The sequence below is a fragment of the Vigna unguiculata genome, chromosome 11, assembly GCF_004118075.2.
Source record: "Vigna unguiculata cultivar IT97K-499-35 chromosome 11, ASM411807v1, whole genome shotgun sequence".
NCBI classification, from domain to species: domain Eukaryota; kingdom Viridiplantae; phylum Streptophyta; class Magnoliopsida; order Fabales; family Fabaceae; genus Vigna; species Vigna unguiculata.
Window position 1 is genome coordinate 7,237,462 of NC_040289.1, and position 20,127 is coordinate 7,257,588.

The 20,127-nt window shown below is 31.2% G+C and overlaps 3 long non-coding RNA genes and 1 other non-coding gene across 5 annotated transcripts; all 4 read right to left on the reverse strand.

Annotated features, from left to right (window-relative positions):
* Positions 1-10,164: 10,164 nt before the first annotated feature.
* LOC114170898 lies at positions 10,165-10,271 on the reverse strand. The gene has a single exon (XR_003601253.1). It is a non-coding gene; the product is annotated as a small nucleolar RNA R71 (small nucleolar RNA).
* Positions 10,272-13,020: 2,749 nt separating this feature from the next.
* LOC114170527 lies at positions 13,021-14,142 on the reverse strand. 2 transcript variants are annotated; one of them, XR_003601089.1, is made up of 2 exons: positions 14,056-14,142; positions 13,021-13,337 (listed from the first exon to the last, which is right to left on the reverse strand). It is a non-coding gene; the product is annotated as an uncharacterized LOC114170527 (long non-coding RNA). The 2 variants fall into 2 exon arrangements; XR_003601090.1 differs by having other exon boundaries at positions 13,021-13,979.
* A 635-nt stretch (positions 14,143-14,777) lies between these two features.
* Positions 14,778-17,105, reverse strand: LOC114170554. The gene is made up of 5 exons (XR_003601094.1): positions 16,877-17,105; positions 15,822-15,961; positions 15,203-15,321; positions 15,050-15,103; positions 14,778-14,957 (listed from the first exon to the last, which is right to left on the reverse strand). It is a non-coding gene; the product is annotated as an uncharacterized LOC114170554 (long non-coding RNA).
* A 136-nt stretch (positions 17,106-17,241) lies between these two features.
* On the reverse strand, positions 17,242-19,282 carry LOC114170555. Its single transcript, XR_003601095.1, has 3 exons — positions 19,221-19,282; positions 18,618-18,657; positions 17,242-17,425 (listed from the first exon to the last, which is right to left on the reverse strand). It is a non-coding gene; the product is annotated as an uncharacterized LOC114170555 (long non-coding RNA).
* Positions 19,283-20,127: the final 845 nt, after the last annotated feature.

Sequence of the window (20,127 nt, forward strand, 5' to 3'; positions counted from 1 at the left end):
CTTTGTAATAGACACTTGAGTGTTTTTGGTGAGGATTCTTGTTTCCATTTAAGAGCTTTGTACTCTTCTTTTCATAGTGGAACTTTGTTCATTATCGTCCTGTGGTTTTTCCTCTTACATTCAAAAGAGGTTTTCCACGTAAATCCTTGTGTGTTACTTCTCTTGCTCTTTTATTTGCTTCTCTTTAATTTTCAATTGTCACGATCCTGTGCTTCTGCATGCTACGATACCATAACAAGTGGTATCAGAGCTCTTAGTTGGAAATTCCAAAATGTCTGCAAAATTTGACATTGAGAAGTTTGATGGCAAGATTAGTTTTTCTATTTGGCGAGTCCAAATGAGGGCCGTTTTAACCCAGAGTGGGTTAAAGAAGGCTTTAGATAGAATAGAAAATAAGCCAGCTTCCATGACTGATGAGCAGTGGGAGGAGTTGGATGAAAAGGCGCTATCATCAATCCAACTCTCGTTATCAAAGGAGGTTCTCCGTGAAGTAGCAAATGAAACAACCACTGCTGCATTATGGCTAAAGTTAGAGTCTTTATACATGACCAAGAGCCTTGCAAATAAGCTTCGTCTCAAAGAACGCTTATATACCATTCGAATGGTTGAAGGTACTCCTATTCAATCTCATCTTAATGAGTTTAATTCTATCCTCTTGGATCTGGAAAATATTGATATTAAAATTGATGATGAAGATAAAGCTGTTTTGTTGGTTGTCTCTCTACCTTCTACCTATAAACACTTCAAAGAAATTATGTTGTATGGAAATAATGATACCTTATCCTTTGAAGATGTTAAATCTAATTTATTGTCCAAAGAAAAATTTGATCTTGAAGTTCATTCTGTGGACAAGGGTGAGAGTTTAAGTGTCAGAGGTAGAACTCAAGAAAGAAGGAGTACAAGTGACAAAAAGTTCAGATCCAAGTCTAGGGGACGCAAATCCAACAAATTTTGTCGCTATTGTAAGAAACCTGGACACGAGATTTCTGATTGTTTTATCTTGAAGAAAAAACAAGAAAAACAAGAAAAAGGAAAAGCCGCACAATCCCCTGAAGCTGCCAATATTGAAGCTGACTCTAACGGTGACATTACTTTGTCTGTTGTCTCTTCTAATAAGAGGAGTAAAACAGAGTGGATCCTTGATTCTGGATGTACTTTTCATATGTGTCCCTATAAGGACTTATTCACTACTTTTGAATATGTTGATTGTGGTGTTGTCTTGATGGGTAATGATGCCCAATGCAAGATTGCAGGAATAGGTACAATTCAGATCAAGACTAATGATGGTGTCGTCAGGACTTTGTCTGATGTTCGCTATATACCCGAATTAAAGCGAAACTTAATTTCACTTGGCACTCTTGAATCTCTCGGGTGCAAGTACTCAGCTGAAGGTGGAGTTCTAAAGGTATCAAAAGGTTCTCTTGTTCTCTTGAAAGCTAACCGAATTGGAAGCTTATATGTCCTGCAAGGGACTATTGTGACAGGTTCAGTAGCTGTATCATCTTCTATGGCTGAAAATGATGTCACTAAATTATGGCACATGTGCCTAGGCCATATGAGTGAAAAAGGTTTGCATCTTCTAAGCAAGCAAGGATATCTTGGTAAGCATGTCATTGGTAAGTTGGAGTTTTGCAAACATTGTGCTTTTGGGAAACAAAAAAAGGTTAGTTTCTCTACAACAACTCACAATACAAAAGGTATTCTTGATTATATTCACTCTGATCTTTGGGGGCCTTCTAAAGTTCCTTCCTATGGAGGACGTCGTTATATGATGACTATCATTGATGACTTTTCCCGTAAGGTTTGGGTTTATTTTTTGCGACATAAAAATGAGACTTTCCCCACATTCAAGAAGTGGAAAACTCTTGTTGAAACCCAGACTGGGAATAAAGTAAAGAAGCTCAGAACAGATAATGGATTAGAGTTTTGTAATGGTGACTTTAATGAGTTCTGCACAAATAATGGTATTGCTAGACACAAAACCATTCCAAGGAATCCCCAACAAAATGGTGTTGCAGAACGAATGAACAGGACTCTACTTGATAGAGCTCGTTGTATGCTCTCAAATGCTGGGATATGGGATCGACATGATCTTTGGACCGAGGCAGTTTCTACTGCATGCTACTTGGTCAATCGTTCTCCACATTCAGCACTTGACTTCAAAGTTCCAGAAGAGATTTGGTCAGGTAATCCTGTTGATTATTCTAATTTAAGAATTTTCGGATGTCCTGCATATGCACATATTAATAATGGCAAATTAGCTCCAAGAGCTATTGAGTGCATATTTCTAGGTTATGCATCTGAATCAAAGGGGTATCGTTTATGGTGCTCTGAGTCAAAGTCTCAAAAGCTAATTCTTAGCAGAGATGTAATTTTTAATGAGGATGCATTATTATCTTCTGGAAAACAGTCTTTTGTGCCTTCTTCTACCAATACAGGTACTATACAGGGTACTAATGAGAAGGTGGAGTTTGAATTCAAATCTGAAGTTCCTGGTATTGATGTCCCATCTTCCTCTACAAATGAATCCAATAATGATCATGATGATGATGATGAATGTGATGATAGAACCACTTCTCCTATTCAACAACAAGGAGATGATTATTCTATTGCTCGGGACAGACCAAGAAGACAAATCAGAAAGCCAGCTAGATACACTAATGATTATTTAACTGCCTATGCATTGTCAATTGCACAAGAGGTAAATGATGGTGTTGAGCCTGTCAGCTACACTGAAGCTGTTTCTTGTGTTGAGTCTTCTCAATGGCTAGGGGCTATGAATGAAGAAATTCAGAGTCTTTATAAAAACAATACTTGGACTCTGACAGAACTTCCTAAAGACAAACGGCCATTAAAGTGTAAATGGATCTATAAGAAAAAAGATGGCATTCCCGGGGTTGAAAATGCAAGATGCAAAGCACGACTAGTCGTTAAAGGCTTTAATCAAAAGGAAGGTATTGACTTTAATGAGATATTCTGACCTGTTGTTCGCCATACTTCTATTCGTGTTTTGCTTGCTTTTGTTGTTTTGTTTGATTTGGAGTTAGAGCAACTAGATGTAAAGACAGCTTTTTTACATGGAGAGCTGGAAGAAGAAATTTACATGGAACAACCAGAGGGATTTATTGTTCCTGGAAAGGAGCATTTTGTTTGTCGTTTGAAGAAATCCTTATATGGCCTCAAGCAAGCACCTAGGCAATGGTACAAGAGGTTTGATTCTTTCATGATTGGACAAGGTTATTGCAGGAGTCAATTTGATGACTGTATTTATTTTCAAACATTCCAAGATGGATCTTTCATATACTTGTTACTATATGTTGATGATATGTTAATTGCATCACGTGACAAGTTTTCTATCAGGAAATTAAAAACTCAACTAAGCAATGAGTTTGAAATGAAAGAATTAGGTGCAACAAAGAAAATTCTTGGTATGGAGATTCGCAGGGACCGTCAAGCTGGTAAATTGTTTTTATCTCAACAAAGGTATATTGAGAAAGTACTTGATAGGTTTAATATGAATGATTGTAAACCTGTTTCTACTCCACTTGCTGCACATTTCAAGTTATCCTCAGATCTTTGCCCAGATACAAAGGAAGATATGGAGTACATGTCATATGTTCCTTATGCTAATGCTATTGGCAGTCTTATGTATGCCATGATATGCACCAGGCCAGACCTTGCATATGCTGTTAGCATGGTAAGCCGGTATATGCATAATCCCGGCAAGAAACACTGGAATGCTGTAAAATGGATTTTTCGATATCTAAAAGGTACTTCTCATGTTGGCTTGGTATTTGACAAAAAAATGGCTACAACTGATAATGTTGTAGGATATGTTGACTCAAATTATGCTGGTGATCTTGATCGAAGAAGATCTCTCTCAGGTTACATCTTTACCCTCTGTAATAGTGCTATCAGTTGGAAAGTAACACTTCAATCTATTGTTGCATTATCTACAACCGAAGCAGAGTATATTTCAGCCACAGAGGGAGTGAAAGAGGCTATTTGGCTCCGAGGTTTGGTAAATGAACTTGGTCTAACACAGAAAGTTCTTACTGTGTTTTGTGATAGCCAAAGTGCTATTCATTTAACCAAGAATAATCGTTATCACGACAAGACCAAACACATCAATATAAAACATCACTTTATTAGAGATGTTGTTGTTGTTGGAGAAATTATGGTTGAAAAGATTCACACTTCTGAGAATCCAGCAGACATGCTTACCAAGCCGCTTCCAATTACCAAGTTTGAACATTGTTTGGACTTGGTTGGTATATACAGCACTTGAATGCCCTTTGGGGCTTTATCGGACGATGAACACTTGTAGAATTCGAACCAAGGTGGAGATTGTTAGAATATGTGGTTCTCATTCAATTCCTAATATCACACGTTACTTAAGCACTAATTTTTAATCATTACTCTGCTTAAGTTATACAGACTCTTCATATGTCCTATTTACTAGTGCAGTTTCTGAAGACTCTTTATATGGCTTATTGAGTGGTTCAACTTTGAAGCCTATAAATAACATCTCCATGACTTGGAAAAAATATAGAAAAACATTTACAGAGACACACTTTGTAATAGACACTTGAGTGTTTTTGGTGAGGATTCTTGTTCCCATTTAAGAGCTTTGTACTCTTCTTTTCATAGTGAAACTTTGTTCATTATCGTCCCGTGGTTTTTCCTCTTACATTCAAAAGAGGTTTTCCACGTAAATCCTTGTGTGTTACTTCTCTTGCTCTTTTATTTGCTTCTCTTTAATTTCCAATTGTCACGATCCTGTGCTTGCGCATGCTACGATACCATAACATAAGTAATGGATTGTTTTTGTAGTATTTGAAATCCAAGTGTGAAAGGATGAAAATCTATTATAATCGATATAATACTTAAAGTTTCATCCTTTCATAATATGTTTTATAAAACTATACTTAAAGTTTCATCCTTTCATAATATGTTTTATAAAACTATGAGCACAAACCATTAGTTATATGTTTGGATTCAAGTGATTATAAATTTTTTACATAATTAAATTTAAAATTATCTGATTAATATATGTGATTGCGTATATAATGAATATTATATAAAAAAAAATATGCTGCTAATTAAGTGAATATTCGATCTTTCGCAGGAAGAACAATACATAGTGTAGAAAAACTCATCAAAATAGCATTTAGTTCACTGCAACAAATAACTTAAGTAGGAAATGTATATAAACTCTTTTCAGTAAAAGATATTAAACAAAATTAAACAAATATCAGTTAGTATAACTTATAAAAAAAAGTATTTGTCATAATAATATTAATAAACTATTTAATGAATTAAAATTTAATAAATATAAATAAACATTTCATTGTTATCTGTTGCAGTGACTTAATGATAGCTTAATAAACTAATGAGATTTTGTATAATATGGTATGTTTTTGCTGTGAAAGATCAAATGCACATTTCATTAGCAGCATATATAAGATACTTGCATTTTGATGTATCTCAATGTTCAATATTATTGGATTGCAGTAGCCATAACAGTTTCATTAGCAGCATATATAAGATACTTGCATTTTCAACATTGATGTATCTCAATGTTCAAACCTTTTTTACATTCTCAACATTCTTTATTTGTTTCAAATTAACTTTCAAGATTCTGTATAAATCTTTTCCGCAAATTCTTGGTCTTGTATATTTGTTTCAAAAAAAATATTCTAATAAACCACTGTTCTTTCTTATTTATTTATATTTATGTATACAGAAATATTTATGTAACGGTATACAGAAATATCACCACATTGTTCACCAAATATATTTTTCTAACATTAGTTCGTATATGGGAAACTCATTTTGTTTAGTATTGTGAATAGGTTAAACTTATTTTTGTGTATTTAGTACATTGAGTTTCATGCATGTATCAATTAATTTGAGAGTGTAATATGCTCTTATTTTATGTTTTGTTGTTCTTGCAACCTATCCTTTCCGGCTACATACATTAGTTAGATTTGATAACCATTTTAATCAATTTAATAATTTTTTTATATTAATACCATTTATTTAGTTGTTAGATGTATTATTATTCATTGTTACATGTATTATTATATATAAATTGGTTAGATTTCATGATTTGTTAAATTTAATCATGTAGGAATTAATAATTAATTGAGTCCATCGTTTATGTGACTAATGAATTCTGTTTGTAATTTTGAAAATCGTGTATGAAAAGATGAAAATCATTATTACTACTGTAATGCTTAAACTTTCATCCTTTTATAGTATATTTTACAAAATTAAAAGCACAAATCATCAGTCACATGTTTGGATTTAAAATTATTATAAAACTCTACATTATTAGATTTAATTAATCATGACATCTATTTATTATATGTAATTTGTGCACGTAGTTATGAATAAAATACATCAAACAACATAGTACATTAATAAACATAATGCATGTAGCCATGAATAGGATAGGTTGCTGAGATTAACAAAACTTGAAATAATGATATATTACATTCTCAAGTAGATTAATGTATGAATGTCCTTTAATGCACTAATTATCAATGCAATTAATTCAATTCACACTTAAAAAAGTGAGTCTGTAATATGTAAAATTAATGCTTAGTTCAATCCGATATTAATATATATATATATATATATATATATATATATATATATATATATATGCATATACTTCTAAATTTTAAAATTTGTCTTAATAGAAAGTAGGAATATTATGTGTATGGATTTTGGTAGCTAACCCTTTTGTAGGTTACAATTATGAGAGAAACCAACAATCATGGGTCACAAACACAGTACAACACATCTAATACTGGAAAACAATATACAGCACAAGTGCTTCATCTTTTTTGAGGAGGTAAAGACACTACGGGGACAAAAGAACTAAGAATTTTACTATATTGTAATGAAAGTGTACCATAGTCAAAAAAATGAATATTTGTTGTATTGTGTTGGATTTTCCTTTTATAGTAGGAAGTGTCAGGTTTTAAAGAGGAGGTTTTACTGGAGAGAACAACACCAATGAGATCTGAGCCTAACCACATAAGACACTGACATGGAGCAGGCGGAATGAGATTTGTTAGATCGGCAGACACTCGGTGTGATCCGGTTGACATTAGCCAAGAATGTTGCATTCAACATCATGAACGAGAACACAACCGTAGATTTGATGAAGGCACTACACTAGGTGGTAATGTAAATCAAACCCCAAGTGGGAGAATTGTTAGAATTATGGTGCTTAATTTAGTCCCACATCGCTTAGAATAGTGAGATGTGGTTCTCTATTTTACTATATAAGAGACTCTATGTAAAGCTTTAAGATACACCAAAAATACAAATACTTCCTAGTGTAGTCATAGACGTAGGCATACACATTGTAGCCGAACCACGTTAAATTCTCTGTGTCTATTTTTCTCTCCTTTATTCTTTCCTTTATTGCCTCCTTCCTAACAGGAAGGATAACCAATGAGTGTTTTATTATATTGTATTTTTTATTTTATGTTGTTGATCTTGTTGTATATGGGTTGGGGTAACTCGATTACTCTATTAATATATTTGCTTTTTGCTGATAAAAAACAAAGTCAAAAAGCACAGCGTCCTTCAAGATTGGATCTGAAATGTGATGCAACATGGTGGCATGAGCTTTCTCAATTCTGTGGTTTTGATGTTGATTCAGAGAAGTGAAATGGCAACAATGTATTTTATATATACCAAACTGTTTCAGTGTAATCAGTTCTTACTACTAATGGCGAAAACGTTATCTTATCTCTTTGCTTTGTTTTGATTGAAAAAAATATTCAGTTCTCAAAATTAAAGTTGTCTTATATATTAATAATTTAATATATAAGACAACTTGAATATTGCAGCTGTCATAACTCAGATAAATTAAATGTAATTCTGACAAATCAATTGTTAGAAAAATCACCCAAGTTTCAGACATGAAGAATTATAGGAAAATGTTATCTTTTTTACGAAAGTACCCTGACAAGATGTTGAATATGTACTATTAAACTCTTTGAATACAATATTTTTGTAACAAAGGCTTTTGTAAAAATACAACGTTATTCTTTAAGACACTGGAAACAGATGAAAGATGTTTAGACAAAATTAGGCACATACTGTTAAGATTATTCACATGTTCACTGATGAGCATATTATATATAGATATATTTATGCATTAGTTTAGAACATTTTTATTCATTTGTACATTATTGGACTCATTTCATCATGCATTATCTAGTTTCGGATCATACATTTGGATTGGTGTATTGTTTGTGTAAACAGGTTTGAAAGGAGTAAGTTAGATGCAAAACACAGCATGTTCCACAAGTGCCTGGTGGAGTCTTCCACGACTTGTGGATTTGGCTTCAGAAGATGCAAGTTTCAAAACAGTTTGTTCCATAGGTGCCTGGTGGATTTTTCTACGACCTGTGGTTTTGTGCAGCGAATTGGAGGATACAAAACAGGGTGTTCCACAGGTGCCTGGTGGATTTTTCCACGACCTGTGGTTTTGACTTCAGAAGATCATGCGCAAAACAGAGTGTTCCATAGGTGACCTATGGATTTTTCCACAACCTGTGGATTTTCTAGCGAGAAACTTAAAGATTACGTGGACTCAAAAAGATTTAAAAGAAAAAGAAAATATAAAGAGGAAAGATAGGAGGAAACGGTTAGAGGAGAGAGAAAGTGATCTCAGCAAAGAGGAACGTGGAGGAGAAATAAAGGAGGAGAGTTCACGGAAAAGAAAGTTCTTCTTCTCCCTCGCGATTTCCATCTGTTGTGGGGCTACCGTTTGGAGTTTTTCTTTTCATTATGCAGAATTAATTTCTTTTTGTTGGAGGATTGATGTAAGACTTTGGATTATAGGTTCTACTCTTTACATTTGATGTTTTGTTAATGTTCTTCATCTCAGTGCTCTGTTTATGGTTTTATCGTTTATTTATGAGCAATTTTACAATTGGGAAATTGGGAATTGCTTGCGATTATAAACAAGACAGGTTAGATTATGTCACAATTGGGAAATTGGGCATATCTAATTAGTTTGCAATAGAGATGATTATTGATTTTTCATGATTTTATTGAATTTTTGTAAACTGACCTAAGGAATTGGGGGTTCGAATTCAATAAATAGATTTTACCTACTAAGGGATTAGGGGTAAAACAACTCTCAGTGAACTCAAGTGGATGATTACATTAATTGCATCAATTGAAAAGGAGTAGAATTTTATAGGAAAAAGTACGAAATCAATCCTCTAACGATTCTTCTCTTGATTAAAGTTTTTGTTATAATTTTATGCTTTCAATTATATTGATTCACATTTGCTCAAAATTACGTAAATTAGGAATCTAGTATTCAACAAGTCAATCCTAGAGGACGATATTTTATTACTACGTTAACGATTGGTTCACTTGCCAAACGTTCATCAAGTTTTTGGCGCCGTTGCCGGGGATTGATTTTTCTGTTGATATTAGTGATCTAATTTGCTTGAGATTTGAGGTTTAATTTTTAGTTAGTTAAAATTGTTTGTGTTTTCAATTTTTTGTTTTTTTCTGTTTTAATTATCTTGTTTGTTGTTAATTTATTTTCACGTGATTTTTGTTGTTAGAATCTTGTGTCTTTAAGTTGTTTATGCGAGGTACAATTGCAGAAAAAATCTTGCTTTTTGACCCAGAAATTGAACGTACTGCTAGACATAATAGGAGTATCGCAAGAAAGAAGAAGCAAGGAAGAAAGCAGGTCCATCAATTGATAAGAAGGAGCACATATCAACAATGGCTGAGGAACAACTTATGAGGAGGACTCTGCTTGACTACTCGATGCCAAATACAAATAATTACCAAGGGAGCATCGTGAGACCTCCTATTCAAGCCAACAATTTTGAAATCAAGCCTGCACAATTACAAGTCATCCAACAAAATCAATTTGGAGGTGCAGGTTCAGAGGATCCTAATTCTCATCTAGAGAATTTTCTGGCCATTTGTGACACTTTGAAGAATAATGGAGTTTCAGATGATGCAATCTGCTTGAGGCTTTTTCCTTTCTCATTACGGGATAAAGCTAAAAGTTGGCTTCATACACAACCTCAAGGTAGTATTTGTACATGGGAAGATATGGCTACAAAATTTGTAACCAAATACTTTCCTCCATCCAAGTCAGCGAGAATGAGGAATGAAATCACTACTTTTGTGCAACAAGAAACTGAATCGTTGTACGAGGCTTGGGAAAGGTACAAGGAGTTACTGAGGAAATGTCCACATCATGCTTTACCAAATTGGTTGCAAGTCCAAATATTCTATAATGGGGTTTGGGATGTGCTCGGTGGTTGGACACATGATGGGCATGGAACTGGTTGAGTTCCCGTCGGCTACTAATGGGCGAGGAGTCCATAGTATGGTGATTGCGTGCGTGCCAGGGTCCAAGTGTGAGACTTGGATGTTTATACTACAGGCGAGGAGTCTGTAGGGCAGGACTATGAGCGGGATAGGCTCATAGCGTTGGACCACGAATGAGTTAGTTTCGTGGGAGCACAAGGAAGTCCCAAGACCTAGTTCATGCATATGACTCATGAAGGACTATGATGTCATGGTTGGGTGATTTGGAAAGTATGAAATTAGTTATGTTATTTTGGGTTGGGAAACATATTTATATTCATGTTTTCTTTATATATGTTGTGTATAGCTCACCCTTTCTGTGTGTGTGTGTGGCGATGATCAGGTAACTTGTTATCCGGGAACGGATGATGTGACAGGTGGGCCAGGAGATGCTTAGACTCGGAGCGAGGGCTGGCATGGGTATTTTGTAGATACATATGTATTATGTTTATTATTTTATCCTTGAGAACATTATGTAAACTTGGCAGGAGCCATTGACTTTTATTTCAGTTTTATGAATTATGGACTCCTGGTTTTATGACTCGTATATTTAAAGTTTTAAATTTCCCATGTTTTGGGAAATAGTTCATATTAAATGTGACACTTACTATATTTCGAATTTTATTTATTTTATATCAGTAATATTCCGTAGGGATGTTACAGTTCCATAGGTGACCTGTGGATTTTTCCACAACCCGTGGATTTTCTAGCGAGAAACTTAAAGATTACGTGACTCAAAAAGATTTAAAAGAAAAAGAAAATATAAAGAGGAGAGATAGGGGGAAACGGTTAGAGGAGAGAGAAAGTGATCTCAGCAAAGAGGAACGTGGAGGAGAGATAAAGGAGGAGCGTTCACGGAAAAGAAATTTCTTCTTCTCCCTCGCGATTTCCATCTGTTGTTGGGCTACCGTTTGGAGTTTTTCTTTTCATTATGCAGAATTAATTTCTTTTTGTTGGAGGATTGATGTAAGACTTTGAATTATAGGTTCTACCCTTTACATTTGATGTTTTGTTATTGTTCTTCATCTCAGTGCTCTGTTTATGGTTTTATCGTTTATTTATGAGCAATTTCACAATTGGGAAATTGGGAATTGCTTGCGATTATAAACAAGACAGGTTAGATTATGTCACAATTGGAAAATTGGGCATATCTAATTAGTTTGTAATAGAGATTATTATTGATTTTTCATGATTTTATTGAATTTTTGTAAACTGACCTAAGAAATTGGGGGTTCGAATTCAATAAATAGATTTTACCTACTAAGGGATTAGGGGTAAAACAGCTCTCAGTGAACTCAAGTGGATGATTACATTACTTGCATCAATTGAAAAGGAGTAGAATTTTATAGGAAAAAGTACGAAATCAATCCTCTAACGATTCTTCTCTTGATTAAAGTTTTTGTTATAAATTTTATGCTTGCAATTATATTGATTCACATTTGTTCAAAATTACGTAAATTAGGAATTTAGTATTTAACAAGTCAATCCCAAAGGACGATATTACTACGTTAACGATTGGTTCACTTGCCAAACGTTCATCATTTACTAGGTTGAGTTATTTTGATTTCCTAATCTACCCTAGCTTGTTATGTTGACTTTTTAGAAACATGCTTCATATGTCCGAATTTATATTTGCTTAATTTGATTGCCTTTTACATGAATCTTGATTTAACCCTCCCATACTCTTCTCTTTTTTATGCTATCTAACATCTTTTGAGCTGGTCTCTTAAAGATGGAAATTCAATAAAAAAATATTATAATAAAAATAAGTGATGAAAAAACAAGGAATTATATTACTTACAAAGTTATTTTTATAAACTATTCTTTTTCTTTAAATAATTATTTACCTAATTATTTAAAAATATATAATTATTTCTTCAAATATTTTCTTATTTAGATTATTATTTTTATACACTTATTTATTTAGATAGATGTTTTTTACATAATTATATTTCAAACCAATTATTTGTTTAATTATTTTCTTAAAAATTTTCCTTCATTCTTTATTTTTAAATAAAGAACAAAAAGAAAAAATATTAAAACCCATTTCAAAATTCAATTCCTCACAATGGTTTTCAATTATTATCTGCTTGGATCGGTGTTTCAGGATTCTCTCTGAAACTGAAATTTTACACGTGGAAATAATTGACACAGTATATTGTTGAAAAGGAAATATAAAATATGTTATTTAAGTGAAAAGAAATATCTACGAATCCAACACTTTAAAGAATAATTACGTGTGGTCTTTCTTCTGTCTTTATTACACACGATGCAGCTCCATCTCTCTTCAATTACTTAAATTTTCAATGCAAACAATAAATGTTCTGATACATTGCTAATAATAAGTGCTGTGCTAATTACTTGTTTTTTTATCTACAATCTTGAAGAAATAATTAAACTAATATTTGATAAAGAAAATGTTTCGGAAGAGAAGTAATAATTTTGGTGTTTCTCAGCTTATTAGTAAAATCTTCATTTTAAACAACAATAACTAATCACTTTTTTATACAGAAAAAAACCTTCTTACAATAACTAAACAAAAACAATGTTCAAGTCTGACCCATCCTTTCATCTGGAAATGCTTTTTATCTTTATCTTTTACATCTTTCTTAGTTGGAATTTTACTTAATACATGCATGAATATATAAAAATAAAATATTTATGATATTTAAGAGATTTTGATTGGTACAACGTTGAATCCTTCTACATATGGCAAACTGTGCGGCACTCTTATTAAGGCGATGGTCCTCTTCGCCAGCAGAACTCATGGCTGGATTCATAAGGATACACCAAAAACGTTAATTGGCAGCATCATCGGTGGATTCCTTAATTACACTGTCTCAGATCAAAACGATAATTGGTAGAATCATCGGTGGATTCCTGATGCTGTCTCAGATCAAACACATGCATTGCTTATCATTTAACCATGTCTCAGATCAGTCATAGAATTCCAATGCAGACTGCATTATTGGAAACCACGAAAAAATTTACTTACTTCTGACAGATGCTTTAGTTGTTAGCTTTATATTTTCAAAAAGTTTTTCTGCTTTTTCTGAAGAAACTTTGTTCGTTGAGCCACCTATGTTATAGCAGTATAATATTGCAATTTACCATAGTCTTGTCTAGTGTTTTGTAACTTATGGAAGACTTCGAGAGTAAAGTAAATGCATGTTTGAATATACGTTGTATCAGTAAATTCATGGCACACATTTCAAAGTGTTATGAGTCAAAGAAAGTTTTCTTTTTCTTTTCTCAACCATGCATTATTTTTCTCTTTCTTAGATAATCGTGTTTCAAAGTTCAATGTTTACTATGTCAGAGCAGCAGCATATATATAGCTGAAAATTTTTACAGACCAAAGACATGCATTGGTGTTCATTATAAATATATTAAAAGGAGGAACGAAACTTTAAACGAAAAGTGTGTCCAGTAGTTACTTTACTTCCATAAGTTACAAAATACAAGACAATTTGCGATATTACTGTTATAACATAGGTGGCACAACGAATGAAGTTTGTTCAGAAAAAGCAGAGAAATTTTCTGAAAATATAAAGCTAACGATTAAAGCATCTATCAGAAGTAAGTGAATAAATGCGAAACGTCTGCTCAGAGATAAATGATGAAAAGAACAAAATAATTTGAAATTTCCATAATATACAGTCAAAAAGGTTTACTTACTGAAAAATATGTTTGCAGGCTTGAGCACCGGAGATAGAATAAAAATTGTGAGTGTGTAAAAGAAAGGAAGAAGAAAGAAGGCGCAGAAGAGAGAGTGTGAAGATTTAGCAAATTAGGTTAAACATATATATACAAATGATGTGGTTGGAAAAATTTATTGTTAATTCATTATTTTTATATAAAAATGTGTAAGTCAAATTTAAAAAAAAAAATATGGAGTTTAAATAGACGTTGTATGAGTAAATTCATTGAATGATGGCACACACTTCAATGTTTTCTGATAAGAGAAACTATCGGTGAATTTTGTATGCATTGAACTAAGATACACGCGCATGCATGGTTGAATCTGAAAAAAAAATGTCAAAATATTATTATCCTCTTTAAAGTTTTCTTTTCTTTTTCTGACCATGCATTACTTTTCTGTGTATGTTAGATAATGATGTTTCAAAGGTGAATAATGTTTACGATGGTCAAAATCTCATTTTTCGAACCCTATCAAATTTTCTTTTTCTTATCTGGATACTTGTGTTTTGTAACCTACTTCAGCATCTCAATGCTACATTAATGCATACTTTGAATACGTTGTATCAGTAAATTCATTGGATATTCATCTGGCACACATTTCAACGTTTTCTGATAAGATATAGATTCAGTAACTGTTAAGAGTAAAGAAAAGACACACTGAAAATATAACAAAAAAATACATAAAAGTAATGGAATCATTTTATCACTTGTTATCTCATTACATCTTTAAATGAAACGAAAAACACAGTAGAAATTTAATAAAATAATACATAAAATTACATGCTAACTCTATATTTAATATGACTTCTACTCTTTAATACGAGATTTGACTTGAACAGAGACGACGTCGTTTGAGAGACGGATCTCAACTACGTTTCCTGAGAAGATTAAAATAGAGAAGTGATTAGCATTGGTATTAAAAACAAAAATGAATGAATGGTGTATACTTTCAATAACAAAAACTACTCACCCATCAAGTTCACTGAACTTTCTCCATATATTAACTTTCAAGGTCCATTGCTGCCTTTAAAAAAAAATAATAATAATATCTTAGCAGTGTCAATTGAATGTAAAAAAACAAAAAAATGTCAAAATATTGTTTGTATCGACTTTGTATGCTGACCTGATGGTACCGTAACGTAATGTTTTTCCTGTGAAAGCGTTGATTTGATTAGCAGCATCCCTTCATTCTTTATGCAATCAGATGACTTACTTCCATGCATTTCTTCCATATCTTTTTACCTGTTTGCAAAATCACATAAAGTATAATAATTTAAGTATTAAATTTCTTAGATAGATAAACTATTTTACTTTCACTTTCTTTTATCAGATGAATAAATAAAGTGTTTTGTTAATGTAGTGAAATATATATATATATATATATATATATATATATATATATATATATCTCGAAAGAAGTTGGTAAATATAAACATAATGCTTACTGTTAAATGAGAAAAATATTAAGTGGATGTAATATGCCAAATTATATTCAGAATATACAAATACAAGTACATAAACCATAAACCAGATTTTTCAAACGTTAATATGAAATAAATATGTAAAAAATATAAATTAAGGTTTCATGCGTTTATAAATTGAACACCATTCTGTTGCTTATCTTGAAATGAATAAAAACAGTTAGTTATTAAAAGAAGAAGATTAAAATTAAAACAATATTGATAACACTCGAAGAAAAAAATTGCAATTATAATAGTTTACCATGAAATATGAAAACTTACAGTAGTCTCAGAAGACAACTTCTAGCGACTGCAATTTTGAGAATGATAAAGAAACGAAAGACGAAAGGAGGCGCCTAGTGTGTGAACTTTTAACCTTTTAGGTCAAACTTATATAGCCGGAATATGAGAACCCACCCTACCTGTTTGTAAAAATTCTATCAATATTTAATTATTTTTTATTATATAATACCATTAATTCAATTTTGAAATGTGAAAATAGATATTCAAATAAACAGTAGTAAGAATATACTATTAAACTCTTTCAATACAATATTTTCATGACAAAGGCTTTTGTAAAAAAATACAACATTGTTCTTTAAAATATCGGAAACACATGCATTGCTTTCCATTTAACCACGTCAAACTTTAATTCAATCACACTCACACAATTCCAAGGCAGTCTGTCAGAGCAGCATCATCTGTTGGATTCCTTCTGTGTCAGATCAAATACATGCATTGCTAAATCTTTAATCCAAGCATCGAAGGCAGAGTGAATTAATGTAATGCAATTCCTTCTGACAGATGCTTTAATTCTTGGCTTTTTATTTTCAGAAATTTTCTCTTAAAGCAGTAATAACGCAATTTACCAAAGTCTTGTGTTTTGTAAACTACTTCACCATCTCAATGCCACATTAATGCGTTGATGTTAATCTGTTTCACATTTTGAACAAGTTGCATGTAGAAATGGAACTTTTCCTCAGTATATGTTTGAATACACAGTGTATCAGTAAATTCATTGTCTCATACCACACATTTCAAGCTTTTCTCATAAGACAAACTATCGGTGGATGTTTCAAAGGTGAATAATGTTTACTATGGTCAAAATCTCATTTTTCTAACCCTAATAAATTATGAAAAAGACGAAAAGAGACACCAAGTGTGAGCTTTTAACGTTTTAGGTTAGAATTATATATAGCCGAATACCTGTCAGTTTTATTGTGTAAAATTTCTATTAATTAAAATAATAGCATGTCTATTAATACTCATAAATTATTTAATATTTTTGACAGATCTTAAAACACAGATAAATCTCAGCAGCATATTTATGTACTAACCTGATGAATTGTAATGTCTCTGCTGTGAAAGATGACATAGTGTTTTTGATTAACAACATCGTCCGTTGATTTTTGATGCATTCGAAATAAGATACTGTAATGCTTCTGTTCTTAACTGTTTGCAAAATATATATGAACGATTGAATTTGCAAAGAAAAGAAAGAATAGAAAGTGATCTCACCAAAGCCATTCATGAATCTACACTTGATATACAAACCATCGTTGGTTCCTCATATTGCACTGCATATATTTATAGTGCACGAGGAACCAACTTGTGACAGAAATAAAATTCCTTGAAATTGAAATTATTTACAGCTGTAAAATGTTATTACAAGTTATTGCTAATACTAACTCAAACATGTCAGAGTGTATGATTATATAAAATACAGATTTTTTTTCTCATCTAATTACAACAAAGTTTGTTTGTAACGCTCCTAAACATTTAAAACTGGAATCTGTGATACATCTGTGTTGCATTGCAGAAGCCTTGAAACGATGAATCTTACCCTTTTGCATGGCTGCCATTTGTACACGCATTCTGATTTCTGTCTGTGAATAATAATCACAAAATAAATGTTACTTATTTCTCCTCTCTTGAAACGATAACAGATATTGAACTCATTCATGGTGAGTGGATAACGGTAACACAATTGAAGTGTGTATGATTTCTCATCGGAAGCTATCAATAAATCTAAAATGGTTAGATTATGAAATTATAATATCATCTACTTATTAACTTCAACTTAGTTACAAATTTCACTCACTTATATTGTTGACATGTGTTCGTCTTTGATAATATAACCGTTGTAATGCACTAATATCAGTATAGATGAAAAACTCATAATCTGATGATTATGAATTTTCATTTATAGTGAGAACAACTTATCGTAGAATGACATATATTATTCTTTACTCATATAATGAATTTTTCATCTGTAATGACAACGATGCACTACAACGGTCAAATAATCAAACACAAACATATGTCATCAAAATACATTATGAAATTTGAAGGTTTGTTGAACGAATAAATACATGATATTATCATTTCTTAAACCAACCATTGTAAATTCATTCATAGCTTCCAACGGAAAATCGTACATGCTTCATTTGTGTTAATGTTATCTTGTCAGAACAAATTTATTGATTAAATATGGTTTATTCATAAGTATATGTAATCACATGTTTTAAATAAATATCATTTTTTATTCAATCTAACCATATAATATTCATATAATCAATTGCATCAAACATGTGACTAATAAATTATAATTCCAATTTTGTAAACCATATTACGAAAGGATTAATTTTTAACTTTTTTATATCAAGATATATAAGATTTCATCCTTTCACAAAATGGTTTCAAAACTAGAACTACAATTCCTGGATGCAATTAATTATTAATTTTACATTATTAGACTGAAATCAACAATGACATTTAACCACATGTAAAGATACATATAATAACCAAATTATAATGTGGTTAACAACAACACAATGCATTAATCAATATCAAAAGAAATTGTTAAATTGATTAAAATGGATATCAAATCTCACCAATATTCAAAGGCATAACGTAACTCAGAATGGTTCCAACAACAAAACATAAAATAAGATATATATTTTCAAATTAACCGACACATGCATGTAAGTTAATATAATAATTACACAAAACAATTTTTTCAGCTCACAATAAAGAACAATAATTTATGTTAGAAAATAAACTTGATGAATACTGTACTGATAATCTCTTCCACGATGGTGCTTCTCTTCTTACCTGTCTGCAAAAATAACATGGTCTAGAAGATGAAATAATTGGAAATAACATTTTCTAATCCGACTAACAAAAGTTTCTTGTTGTATAAAATAAGATATTCTCATCTAGAATTCAGTGTTGAATTTCTGAGATAAATTAGCTATTTTAGATTCCTTGATGAATAAAAGTAATGTTCTGTTAAAATAATAAAATATACACTTTGGAAACAAGATGTTAAAATCAACATAATGCTTAGTGATGGAAAAGAAAAAAACTTCAAGCTGCTATAATATATAAAACAATTTTCTATAATATACAAAACAAGATCCGTATACTTTAAAGCAAGTTTTTCAAATAGCTACTGTGACATAAATTTATAAATATAAATTAATGTTCATGTGTTTATAAACTGAACAAAATGGCATATATACCATTCCTTTAATTATCTTAGCCTAAATTAAGAAAAAAAATATTAAAATTGAAACAAACTGATAACATTAGAAAAAAAATTACAATACAATCGTTTAAAGTTTTTTACACACAAGAATATGAGAATGAAATATAATAACATATTCCATGAAAACTTACAGCCAGAAAGTGACTTGGAGCGGCAACAAAAAGAAAGGAAAGACCGAAGGAAAGGAGGCGCGGAGATGTGAACTCTAAGAGAGTTTTAGGTTAACTTTTATAGCCGAAAATGAAGATCCACTTCTTCAATCGTGTGGTCTTAAAGATTACATCATTATTTAGTTGCTTTTATTAAATAATACTAGTCACTGAATTTTTTGAAATGTGAAAATAGGTATGAAATAATAATTTTTTACAAATAAATGTAGGAACTGCTTTATAAAATGAATATAAAATATTTAAAAATTAGTCGGTAAAAATATTATCAATTTAGTCAAATAAATTTTTTATACAAAAGTTACTATGATAACTTGAAGCATTATATATTAATATTAATAATTTAAGTATTTAACTAAACTAGTATATAAATAATTTTTAGTGCTTAGTTTTTTTTTGTAAAATAATATTTGATTTTAAAAACCGAGTATAGAAGAGTTTATTATAATTATTGTTAGTTAAAGTAATAAATACTAATATTTTGTATTTATTTATATTAAATAGGGATAAGCAGGTTATATTTAATAATCATTCAAACTAAATAAAAGAATTAAGACAATAAAAAATCAAATCACATAATTTGATAATTAATTTTCAAGGACTTCTTATTTTAATTACTGGTGTTCAATCTTATTCGTCTCATAACTGAATAAATCACATACCACAATTATAAAAATATGTCTTATACACCGACATTAATTCCATTATTTATGTGAATTATACCTATTAAATTTTTGAATATTAAATTTTGAATTTTATTTTATTTTTTTATATAGTAATTACTGTTTCTTTAGATTTTTTAATTAGTAGCCATGTCATTCTAAATTTTTTATAAATTTTTAGAAATATACATGTGTTATAAAATTAATGT